General features: G+C 34.1%; 1 long non-coding RNA gene across 1 annotated transcript; it reads left to right on the forward strand.

Annotated features, from left to right (window-relative positions):
- The first annotated feature begins 2,504 nt into the window (after positions 1–2,504).
- On the forward strand, positions 2,505–10,145 carry LOC114754155 (uncharacterized). The gene is made up of 3 exons (XR_003741118.1): positions 2,505–2,612; positions 6,953–7,028; positions 9,720–10,145. It is a non-coding gene; the product is annotated as an uncharacterized LOC114754155 (long non-coding RNA).
- Positions 10,146–11,033: the final 888 nt, after the last annotated feature.

Genomic DNA, 11,033 nt, shown 5'->3' on the forward strand with positions numbered 1-11,033 from the left:
ATAATAAATGTGAGTACCTTTCTTGGTTGAGATTTGAATCTTTTTTCACCACGTGGAAAGATTAAATATTTCCGTTAGACCCAATCATACACACAAATAAAGAAAAAAGAAAAAGAAAAAACACAATTTTACGTAAGTAAAAAGGGCATAACCAAGTTTTCTGCTAAATCCGATAATTGAACTGCTCTATTTTGTCCGGAAGAAGGCTTATGCAAATAGCTACATCTGTTTGATTAGAATCAATGTCAAGTTTAACCCAATTCAAATAGAGATATCTTGGGCTTACCTTAATCTTTTTTCACATTTATACTTCGTATTTTGTAAATCACGATTAAAAAACTATTTATAAATTATTTCAAATAGGTCCTTAATCATAGGGTCTATTTGGAATCATAGTAGATGCATAAAAAAGTGGCTTTGGAATGTTAAAAAATGGTTTCAGCTCCATCAAGCATGATCGGGAGTAGCAAAGCAGCTTTAAGCTACCTTGGAAAAAAAAAAACAAAGAAAAAACTCACAATTCTCTCTTTGTTTTTTTTTTTTTGGTTAGCCTTGTTCGAAACTTTGTTAGATACTAAATGTGAGTATCTTTTTTAGTTGAGATTTGAATCTTTTTCACCAAATGGAAAGATTAAATATTTCCATTAGACCCAATCATACACACAAATTAAAAAAGAAGAAGAAGAAGAAGAAGAAGAAAAAACTCAATTGTACACGTAAGTAAAAAGGACATAATCAAGTTTTCTGCTGAATCCGATAATTGAACTGTTCTATTTTGTCCGGAAGAAGACTTATGCAAATAGCTACATCTGTTTGATAAGAATCAATGTCAAGTTTAACACAATGTGAATAGAGATATCACAGGCTTAGCTTACTCTTGAGGCTGAATATCTTCAATGATTCTTTTGGTGCTTGTAAAACCAATGTCCGTGCTGTTAGTCTCTTCATTTGAGTATAACTAACTGTAACTGGTTTTTAAGATGGACTAACAGATGTGAGCAAAGAGTCTTTGTCAATAGATGATTCTACTTCTAAATTTCTCGCACCAACCTTTTCGTTCTATAAAATCCAATCCTACAATGACAGAGAAAGAGGTATTAAGCATAAATAATCTAACCATTTCCATACAAAACCTATTTAGCTGCGAGGTAATCATAAATTATTTGGAGACAATAAGCACTGGAATTGTAGCCGAAAAGGCACATGCACACAAGTATTTCACTAATAGAACTCGTTGCTCCTCACCAAATATTTCGCTATTTGCACTAATCACAAGGTCTTTCACATGTCACCCATCACCGGGTGCGTGCCTTTTGAAGTATTTGTTCTTGCTGTATGTCATGAAAAAAAATGGGTAGGATTCTAAGAATCTTAGTGGTAACAATTTCATCATATATTCATGCATGATCACAGCTAAGCAAGTAAAACAAGTTATGGAGAACAACACCTTGTAAATAATTGAATTGAATAATTAATTGAAGAGCATTCGCTATCATATGCATATCCTTGGCGCATATTTAGTGATAATAACTGAGTTGAATAACTAGTATATCCCCAATTTTCAAATCTCAAGAGAACAAGGGAAAGAAATTTATTAAAATTATTTAAAGCCTAACAAAATTTGGGAAAAATTATGAAACATTAATTTCAAGGACTTAGAAATTTAATTGAAAAGTTTATTTGTCCAAAAAGTAGCTTAAACAATTTGAAAGTTAATTTTAGGAGTTAAAAGGACTTATTTTCTTGAAAATTCAAAGAAAATAGTAAAAGGTTTATATTTAAGCAAACAGTTTTAAGATAGTTATTTAAGGGCCATTTTCTTGGAAAATTCAAGAAAAATAGATAGAAGTTGATTTTTGACTCAAAATTTTTAGACAAATTATTTTAGCGGTCAAACAAGGTAAAATGAGAAAAGGAATTCCATATAAAACATAGTGGAATAATTTCTGGATTCATTCCTTAATTTTAGAAAAATAAAGAAACGATATAAAGTAAAAACAAAAAAAACTTAGAAGGGCAACGTGATCTTTTTACACCCCTCACCCTTATAAACTGCCCACACACCTTCTCTCTTCTCTTTTTTCATCTGCAAATTAAGAGAAAATCAGAGAGAGACTGAGAGAAAATGTGGGAGGCAAGAGAGGGGCCTTAGCTGCCCCTTGGGTACTTCGCCCTGCTGCTCCTTCGTTTTGGGATTCTTCTCAAATATTTTTTTTATGGTTCTTTTTATTATTACATTTTACATAAAATAAGTGATATTTTTATATTTTATTTGTAAAAAATGATTTAGATTTTAATTTTTTATAATTGTTTTCAAGATTTAGCACTTTAAATGGTTCAATTTTTTTTTTAACTTAAGAGTACTAAATTTTTAAAAAATTATAAAAAAATTGAAAATTAAACCATTTTTTATAAATAAGATATCAAAATGTTACTCATTTTTATGTAGAATTTAATAATAAAAAGAATCACAACAAAAATTGGGAAAGATCCCCCAGGGGCAGCAAGGGGACAGCCCCCCTTCTCCCTCTCGGTAGGCAGAAATGAGGGCATTGCCGATGAAGTGGTGATCGGAGAAATAAGTTTACATGCAATAGTGTCTTCTGACTGAGGTAAGAGCGATTAACACTCTCCTATCCTTATTTCTTTCGTTTTTTTACATCTTGGAGGAGATGATGATAGATTAAAAATCTGGGTTGTTAAAGAAAGCTATGAACCGAATGAATAATGGATGGAAGATGTATTTGGAAGCTTGAATGAGTGAAATGCAGTGTTGCATGTGCTTGTTTCACCCCTGTTCATGGCTGCCGAAAGCAGAGACATGGTTGCTGGTTTTAGGCAGCGGGTCTTGTGTGAACAGAAATAAAAAGAAGGAAACTTGTGGAACTGAAGTAAGGGAAGATATGTGTGTGTGTGTGTGGCTTTCGAAGGAGTGGGTACATAGAGGCTTATATATAAATTGATTTACATGTGGATTTTGGTTGTTGGTTCTGCATGATTTTTGCTGCTTCATTGGGTTATGGCGTAAAGATCCATGAAGATAGCAAAAGAAAACATAAACATTAAAAATAATTGAGGAATAGATATGAATAAAAGCATGCGTGAGTGTGTGATGAGACGTGAGGAGCTTAGATTTTGGTGGCTGTCAGGCTATTCAAGTGTCTTAATAATTATCCATGTCAAATATTTCCACAACTATCTAAGCCACGTTAAATATAATAAAGGCTGGTTTCGAAAGCTAATAGGAAAGCTGGAAAATTTACAGATTTAGTGATGATTGCTGTTTAGAAATGAGGCAAGAGTTTGCTTGAATCTTGAAGTTTGGACGAGGTGAATAGAGAGAGGGGCTGATCGAATTATTGATCTTTAATGCATTGAAGTTACAAGCTAATTTGGAATCACAGGGCTGCTCTTGGGTGCTCATTGTTGGTCATGGGTTGATGGGAAATTGAAAAGAGTGTGTGTGCATATGGTTATTGTTGATGTTAGAACTTGGGGGGATACATTTCTATGAATGCGTATAAGAATTTGAAATCTGAAACCTTGTAATTTAGGAAATGGGTTAATATTGGCATTTAGGTATTTGAAGAAGTTAAAGAACAATGGTCAAATATATTTGATTTATGGGTTTGTATGTGGAGTTTTGAGTCTTGAAGTGTATGTTTTGTGAGAATGGGTGATCACCCAAGAAGGGGTGAATTGGGTGTTAATTAAAATTAAAAACCTTTTCGCAATGTAACAAAATTCATAAGAAATTCTGAATATAAAAACAATGAATCGACATAAGCATAATCACAGTAGTAAAATGGTTTAGCTGGAAATATAAAAGGGTAAGGGAAGAGAAGATGCAAACTGTGATTTATCCTGGTTCAATCCTTACTGACCTACGTCCAGTCCTCAGGCTCCCCCTGAGATTTTCAATCGACTATATCCCTCAAGTTTAACACGGATACTTGAGAACCACTACAACCACAAGTTTGATCTGGGCACTTGTGATGCCACTTACAATCCTTAGACTAACCAGTTTATTCAACAGTAACCTCACACCGAGGTAAATACTCCCCCTTACTCACCGTAAGGATATAATCTAATAATGATAATGAAGATTGAATATTTCTTCTCTCAAAGAAGTGATAGATGAATCTTAAGCACATTTGGAAACTCTCCTTTCTATCTTATGAATACATATGTTTTAGTCTATGAAGTACAGAGATAGGGAGTTTTCTCTTGGAGCTCTAAATGAGAATATGTTGATCCGGCATTTTTGCATTTGAGGTCGTAAGCTCAGACTCTTCTCTTTTTTCTTGTTTTGAATGCTCCTCTATTTATAGATGATGTTCGGTACTTGACTGTTGAGCATTTTCTTCCCGTTTGGCTTGAAAAATATAACTGCTGAAACTAGCAGTTGGAAGCTTCTGACAAAAGTTGATTCTTCACATCATAAATTCGTTGTGGCTTTTTTCCTAAAATAATCTTCCTCAAATCAAGTGATAGGTATCTGATAATCTTAGAAACAATAAGTTGGAAAACATGGAATCAATCATCAGATATTCAGATATTCAGAAGTAAGATGAACTTACTTGATCGATGTCTTGATTGATAAAGCTTTGATCGATCATATTATCGATTAATTATATGAAGAAAAGATATAGCAGATATATGCAATTATCGAATAGATTATGGATCATATGATGATCGAACAGATGATTGATAACTGATTAAACATGAATGCAGTTAGCTTTAAATGAATTATGCAAGGATAATCTTTTTTAAGTTACGTTTGCCTTCGTATCCTTTTAATAGAGAGTTATGTATAAAAAGAAGGCTGAGAAAAGTTTAAAAACAAAAAGATAAAATATTTCGAAATCATCGTGAAATGCTGTTATGGAATAAACTTGTACAATGATCGAACAAGTGATCAAACACTTGTTGATCGATCAGGATATCGGTAAACAAAGTGTTATAGAACAGATTTTAAAGCAATAATTTTCGAACACATTATCGATAAATAGATGACAAATAACTTTATCGATAAATGATGAGTGAAAATATGTTCAGTGAAAAACACAGACTATGTAGGTTAATCGAATAGGTGATCGATTAATGAATGATCGATAATGTTTTCGATAAAGAGGTTTATTCTTGTAAAATCAAAGAACTGATTTATCAATCACGTTATGTGAAAACAAGGTAAACATAAAGTGCGATGATCAATCGTATTATCGATAATGAGATTATCGATCCCATGATCGAAGAATCATGGTTTAAAAGCAATGTGCTAATTATCGATTATGTGATCGATAATTTGCTGATCACTCAGGTGATTGATAATTTGCTGATTGATCAGGTGATCGATAATTTGCTGAAATAATTACCTGCACGCAGAGTTATGAATCAATGTTCGATCATATTATTGATAAATGACTGATCAATAAGGTGATCGATAAATGGAGACTAAAGCAAAACATAGAATGAGTAGAACGCATTACCATTTATCTGTCTTCTCATCGATAATCTATTTCGATCATGATCGATATGCCTATTTATCCATAACGTTAACCTTGTTTATCGATCAAGTGATCGATAAATACATTTATCCATAATGTTATCCGAAAGCCATTTATCCAACAGGTTATAAAACCTCAATAATGTATATGAAGATAAAAGAGAAGAATTGAAGAGATAGTACCAGGAACTCGATAAAGTGATCGAGTATGTAGTTGCTTGCTCAGGCTCGAATAACATCTGATAATGGCTTTTCATTTCCTCATTTCTTCTAGTGCTTTTACTCAATAACATGTTTGAGTAGCATGTTGCTCGAGAGTTTAATCAATCAATGTGGAACTTCTGGTCTGTGCCTCAATAAATTCGAATTCTGATTCAAGCAGAACGAAGGTCAACTTTGAGTGATCATAACTCTTCCAATTCAACTCCAAATTTTACAAATGACCTAGTCCCAGAAAGATATTTGAGTCTACTTTCTAATACAACAAGAATCAACTCAAAATTCATTATAATTACAAATTTATCTTCATCATAGTGACTGAAGGTCGGAATCAAGGCGTTAATCCTTACTACAATGTTTCGAGCAACATATCTCCCTCATATGAAACTCTTTGAAGTTGATTTCAGTGTTCATGAACCATGTTCTGAGTCTAGTTTCATATGAATCAAGTTTCACCTCAAACGGATTTGTGGTTTAAGAGATATTAAAGAAATACCGAACCTATGTCAGAACAGAGCATAACAGAGTATGTGTTTTTATCGATAACTTGATCGATAAATAGATGATCGATCAAGTGATTGATAAATGCCCATGAAAATCACCTCTGAAACTTATTTTCCATGTTTATATGAAGGGTGACTCGCTATATGATTATATAACTTCCGGTTTGTGCATTCAAGCTTCTGATTGAGCCATTCAAGCTTCTGATTGAGCCATTCAAACTTATGATTGAGTATAGCAACCTTTAACATCAAATCTATGAACTTAAATTTTGATATTTCCATTTGGTCTTGTAAGTTCTTCTTTTCTCAATCTCTCTTCTTCTTCTTCCTCTTGATCATTCTCCACAACTCAAAGTTCAACATAATAACTCCTTTCTTTTCTTGAGGAAACTACACAGGATATTAAGTATGATAGTTAGTCAAAATATGAGGTAAATAATTTATGCAAACTTTTTGCTCTATTATTTGACATCATCAAAACTAATCATATCTAACATGTTCTAAATTTGGAAATTCCAGATTTAATGGAGAAGAGTGTTTAAGAATTTTCAAAAGCTAAGGATAGAGAATGAAGTGGTATGTATAAATATAACATATTGTTCATATGACCAACTATCAATTAAAAAGGAATGAAGCTCATTCCAGTTAAGAGAAGTTATATTTTGAATGATAAGAGCTAAATAGACTAAGCATTGACCCATTTATATGTGAAACTATATTATAGGATTCGATACCTGCCCAAGTCACGAAGCAAGCAAGAAAGAAAGCTGGAAGTGGTAACCCATAAAAAGGGAGTTCAGGTAGTAACTCTTTCTCTTATGTAATAGTTCTACATGTCTGTTTGTGTCATAGTACCTATATTCTTTAATAAATATATGGTGGTTTGTATTACTGAAGTTGTGTACTCAATTATGAATGTTGGTAACTCACAATTTGTATGAATACTACAACTGTGTGTTCCTTTAAACTTATATTCTGTGTGAATACTAGAACTGCGTATTCCCTGAAACTCATTCTATATGATTTGTATAGCTGGTCATTGGCTTATGCTTTGTAGTTTGAACTTATAATTTCTCATTAGTGTGATTATATGAACTTATGGAATGTAAATTCCTTTATAAAGAGGAAGCTACGAGCCTTGAGGTGGACAGATGAATGCCATCTGCTTTGATGGCTGTGTGGTTGTAGATTAGTAGTATTATTAACTTAATATATTATCAAATGAGGCAGTTAAGGGCAAGTGCATGTATCACGCCTGTAAACAATGAATAGCGAATGTGGTGATAGCTAGAGTCATTTGGTTAGCTAAAAAAAGGCTTTATTAGTGTTAAAGTTGGGGATTTGAAATAACTATGCTAGATTAAGAGAGAAGGCCTAAATTGAGAGTTTGAATCACTGAACAAGTATTTTGGAGATAGCTTTGAAAAGTTTTTAACTTTTTTAGAAAATTTCATTCCTTATGCAAGATCAAACCCTGCATGAGATCGGTTACATGAAAATTTATGCAAGAGTATTATATTTTCAGGATCAAAGCTGGCTTAGTGATTCAAGTTATCATAAATTAACCCAGCAGGAATAGAAAATTAAGGTGTTACACATTGGTTTGCATATAATTGAATCTCACACCAGCGTATCTATAACTAAGGAAAAATTATAGTACAAGTATTGCTACAAAGAAAATGCCCGTGTCATGCTAGATCACATCAACGATTTTAACGACTTAACATTAACCAACGTATGTTAATCGCATCAACAATTTTGAGAACCTAGCATCAACCAAGGTTATTCACTTCACGATTTTAAGAACCTGGCATCAACCAAGATTAATCACATCATCTATTTTGAGAACCTAACATCAACTAAGTTATTTGCATCACAATTTTGAGAACTTGGCATCAACCAAGATTAATGACATCAAAAATTTTGAGAACCTAGCATCAACCAAGGTTAATTCATGCAGGGAAAAATATTACAAGTTCTCATGCTTAATTAGGGGTGAGTAAAACCGAATCGGAACCGAAAACCGAACCGAACTGAACTCAATTTGGTTATCACGGTTTTTTTTTGGGTTATTTTATTCGAGTATTTTGGTTATCGGTGTTCAGTTCGGTGTCTTGAAAAATAATTTGGATAGTACCGAAATAATCAAATATGAATGAACTTTTTAAAAAAAATATTTCTCCCCTAGTCTCCCCAATCCCCACGACTCACCCACTCTTATTATTTTCTTTTGACTCTATCTGTCCAGTCCACCAGTCCCGTGACCCACACCCGCCCAGAGTTCAGCTCTCCGCAGCTCCACGTCACCTCAGTTCACGCCCTCTGTGGCTTTGCCCTCACACACTATCACAGACTCACAGTATCACACTCTCACTCTCTCTCTCTCTCTCTCTCAAACTCTCAACAACTTCTGTTTGTCCATCTATGAACCCTCAAGCCCTAAATCTCACAGCCACAGGTCGATGGTCGGCTGATTGTAGCTTCTATCTCAATGACTCCCTTCATCCTTGCAAGTTCCAATCTACACACCTTACCTTAGCCGTCGCAAAGTTCGGACTTCAGACTTACAAATCACAGCTTCAATCAGTCATCACATATTGCCACAATCTCCTCCCTTTCCCTCCTCCATCCTCACTCTCTCACCGTCAGTCTTCATTCTAGTGAGGTAAGACGTGGTTAATGTTGTATATCAATGCGACATTGTGATAACTATGCTATTATGAACATTCAGATTTCGGAGTTCCAAGTTTCATGTTTGAGCACATCTTGCATGTGAAAATGAAAAATCTGATCTTTTGTTTGATTCAAATCAGATTCTTCATGTATGATAAAATAGAAATTAAAATATGATCTTCGACAAAAACAATACTGAATTCATAGAATTTGATCTTGTTTTTTAAGCAATGATTCTCGGAGATATCCTTTTTGAGAGACGTGACTTTTTTCTGGGATTTCATTGCTAGCCCATTTTCACCTCCTTTATCATAGTAGCACAAAAGCAAGAAAGCTGCAATAACACCAAACGCCAGCCCACTGCAACCTAGAATTATACCTATTAAAGCCGACTTACCGAGTCTTTTTGATGTTTTCTTTCTTGGTTGAGCATTTGCCAATGAAAGATTGTTCCCTGAAAACGCCCAACTTGGGAATCTCAGATGGGATGTGGGCACCGTCCCACTAAGCTTATTGTTCCCTAAAAACACCCAATTTGCTAACGAAAGAGTTCCAAGTTTCATCTCATTTCCTTTTATTGTGGATTACCCGTTCTAATAAACTTTGCTGGAAGTTGGGCTAAATAAGAGAAAGTTGTTGGAAGCATGAGTGAGTGAGTCTCTTTGCTTTGTAGCTATTTGATTCAGGTTCCACTTTGCTCCGTATTCTGTAGCATATTCCCTTTCTGGCTCTGGCCTTCATGTGCGAAATTTGTTTGTTTTTTTTTTTTTCTTTACCTCTAAAGTTGTGCACTATCTAATTTTCTTGTTTAATTGTAGTTGTTGGTGACTTGATAGCAAGTTGTATGCAAAGAACTTTAGGACAAGTAATGGCTGGAATTTCAGGCTGCCTTGTGGAATTTCAGGAAAAAAACTTGCGTGATTCTCCACCAGCAATGTCAAATCTTTTCTTTGACTGAATCTATTCTGGATTTCTTGCTGAACGCTATTGTGATATTTTGGGTCACTTGTTTGATTTCTACCATGTGATGGTGGGGTGTTGAATGTCTTCCTCTTGAGATCGTTGGTTTTTGCTATCAGATGGTGGTTCTTTTTGTTCATTGACAATGGTTCATGATGGTTCTTCTAGCATATTTACAATTTCGTGGGTATTTTGGTCTTTTCATGAATATTAAATTTTGGGAGAATTGCAATTGCATATTTACAACTTGTCATTGACTTTTTAATAATTATTCTGTCTCACAATATATGTAATGTGTAATAAGATATATGTGATTTTGGAATTTAAAACTTTTATTACACCTTTCAAATATATAAATTCTTTGTACAAAAAAAGCTCAAAAAATCATTAATTTCCACTATTTAGACTTCTTGTGCGTACTGGATTAGAATAATACTTGAAAAAAAAAAAGGCCGAATAACCAAATAAGCCTATTGATTGAACCGAATATATTTTGGTTATTTCGGTTCAGTTAGTTCACTATGTTTGATTTCGGTTCAGTTTCTTAATTGTAATCATTTCGGTTATTTTAGTTATTAACATTAACCGAAATGACACAAACAAATATGTAGCAATCAAACACAATCATATTATAGGAAAGAGCTACTACCTTTTGTGTTTTATTTCATATTAAATCCTACTACTGACTTCTTTTTCTAATGTTTCCTTGATGGGTTTAGGCAAATATCAAAACCTAGTATATTTGTAAGGATAGATTAACAATAATTCCATTTACATAATTTCTCTTACGTTCTAACTTATCCAAGCTCTACCTTGGCCATCAGGTACAAAATACATTATATATTGTATTTAAGGACCTTTCAACTGTCCTTCATTTCTCAACTCCAACCAGTGATCATTCCTTTATGTCCCGTTTGGTAGCATGGAAGTGGAGGCCAGGAAGCGGAAGTGGAAGTGGAACCGTGATGTTTGTATGTTTGGTAGGTGTGAACCCACTTCCCTGGGGAAATCAATTCCATCAAAATTGATGGAACCCGGTTCCATCTTACCCCCCCGGGAACTCAGTTCCAATTCCATGGAACTGCATTTCTGACCATTTTGTCCTCTTACCATTGTTTCCTGAAACAACCGATGACCACCATGGGGATGACGCAGGACGGTGGGAGGACGGC

This window comes from Neltuma alba, unplaced genomic scaffold, assembly GCF_004799145.2.
Source record: "Neltuma alba isolate B1F8T4 unplaced genomic scaffold, ASM479914v2 tig00010087_pilon, whole genome shotgun sequence".
NCBI classification, from domain to species: Eukaryota; Viridiplantae; Streptophyta; class Magnoliopsida; order Fabales; family Fabaceae; genus Neltuma; species Neltuma alba.